This window comes from Bubalus kerabau, chromosome 13, assembly GCF_029407905.1.
Source record: "Bubalus kerabau isolate K-KA32 ecotype Philippines breed swamp buffalo chromosome 13, PCC_UOA_SB_1v2, whole genome shotgun sequence".
NCBI classification, from domain to species: domain Eukaryota; kingdom Metazoa; phylum Chordata; class Mammalia; order Artiodactyla; family Bovidae; genus Bubalus; species Bubalus kerabau.
The window spans coordinates 58,909,851-58,912,365 of NC_073636.1; positions in this window are offsets into that span (position 1 = coordinate 58,909,851).

Genomic DNA, 2,515 nt, shown 5'->3' on the forward strand with positions numbered 1-2,515 from the left:
CACCATCCCCAGCATTGAATATTATTACTTTAAAAAAGTTTTATTGGAGTGTAGTTGATTTACAATGTTGTCTTTGCTTTTTAAAATCTTCGTTCAATTAACTTTTTAGATGGTCTCTCGTTGTTTCAATTACATGGTTTAATTCTAAAAATATTTCTTCATGGATTTTTTTTAAACTCACAATTTCCTACGTTAGAGCCCCTGAGAGAACATCTCGACTGGATTTTAGAGATGGTCCTTCTGAATGGGCAGGAAGACATCCCCTCTGCTGTACCGGCGAGCTGCCGCCAGTCTTCATGGTCTGGTCTGCTGGGCAGAAGGCCAGTGGCCTCAGGGGAAGGAGGTAACTTTCCACTTTGCAGCAATCTGAGCATTAAGGCTGTGCTGACTTTGGGGAGCCTGAATGGGAGTGGCCAGTCTGGGTTTGGGGTCTAGATGATCTGAGGCTGGGGGGTGATTTGAGAATCGGCATCCTCTGGATGGTAGCTGGTCACTTCTTCTGTGCCAGCCTCGCCCAAAGGCAGAGCTCAGATTTCCTGTGGTGTGACAGGCCCTAAGAAAACTGGCATCTGCATAGAGGATTAGATGAACAGCAAACAGGTTCTTGCCCCAGTGTACCTTTTCAGAGGTTATATGAGATGGCAGTAGGGGTGAAAATCTTGGAGTGTTTGTCTATGACAGTGTCCCCTCGCTCAGGGTGACTCCCTTTGGCTGTAACCTCCGGGAGGCGTCTCAGGGACACCAGCGGCTTTCTCTCTATTCTGCTGGCTCATCAGACACACCTTTGCTTCCCAGAACTGCATCTGTCATGTGCCCAAATTCAGGAGTTTCCTTGGCACTTATCAATCAGCCAGAAAGCAGATCTAGCGCTTAGAGGCCATCTCCTTAATTTTGCAAGTTTAAGCTTATTCCCTATTTAAACAATGGATTCAATTCCATACAAGGGGAAAGAAAAATCAAACAATAAAAGCAGCCCTCTGTCTGGGACAAGTGTGCACTTTGGAAAATGGTCAAGTGAGCTGCCACTGGGAGGCCATGGAGCTGAGGAAAAGATGGTGGCATTTGGAGTCAGGAGACCTGAGATCAAGTCCAGCTGGGTGACCTAGGGCAAATCAAGAGCCACTAACAGGGTTCTCACCTGTGTGTGATGATGAAAATGTAGCAACTTTGTGACCAGCAGAGCAGCATCCAGACGTTGGTGATCCCAGCGCTGACCAACCATCCTATTAATATTGCTGTCGATGGGGGTAGCAAAGCCCGCCTCCTTTCTGCTGGTTTTGCTACAATCAACCTTATGTGGTTGTGGGTTGGTTATGTAAGGTTGCATAAATAATGTATGTAAAATATGTATCCTGTAAATTTACCTGTATATTTTGTATAAATACATACAGCATATGCATTTATTGATACATGATATAGATTATATATACTGATACATAGATACATACAGATATACATATTTATTAACATGATATACATATATATCACAATGCACATTTCTTTCTCCATGTTTTATTTTTAGCTCTAATTATAAATTATAGGCAGACCACTTTTTAATTTGAAAGAACAATTTGTTGATTAAAAAGTTAGTGATTTCTCCATTGCTCCCTCTATCAAAATGCTTTTCAAAGAAACACCTAAAAAGTGAAATTTTAAAACCTGATAGAGCCATAATTTCCATCATCACGCTGGCTGGGATGGAGTAGTCTTAGCAGGAGACACAGGCAAAACAGATGCTAAGATTAACCTGCCCCCAGAGGAAGCAGTCCAAGGGCCAGATGAAGGCTCCTGGTGGCAGATTTAGCATCTAAACGGCAACTTCATGGTCATCAAAAGGCTGCAGACTTTCTCTGTTTACTACATACTGACAAACACGTTTGTGCTTTTATGGTGACAGCGATATGTGTTCTCCAGGCAGATGGCCGTGTTCATGCTTATTTAGCTCCGCAGACTGTCCAGCGTGGGGCTGGCCTGCTTCCTCCTCCAGTGTTAGCTGCCTGGCTAACTGAGTTTGGCTCGTCGGGCCATGATGGATTGAGCTTGCAGCATTGCCTGTGGGTGAGGTTGGGTGGGGAGACCAGTCCTTAGGAGGGTGGCAAATTGAGAAAATCCTAACAGGACACAGCAGGCTCCTGGGATGAGGGCCATCTTTCCCTAGGGCACACCTTTCCCAGAGACCCCAAGACTTTTAAAGGTTCATGAAGATGCTCAAACTTCTTTTAGAATCAGAAAAAAATTGGCTTGAAAGTGAAAGACAGCAAGGTGTGTTGGGATCTCAGCGTGGCTTCCTGTGTCCTCCCTGGCATCTTTCCTTCAGCAACTAACTTCATTGACTCTCTCACTCCTAATCGGCTACATTGCTCGAGTCACCTGCCCCATCTCCTCACCTGACCCTGCCTGCACCCCCAACCCGTCTGCTTTCCACCCCCTGCAGAGGCACTGCCGGTGAACTTCAACATGAACCTCCAAGTAGCCACATCCCGTGCATGGTCCCTGCTTCTCAGTTTTTTAAAAA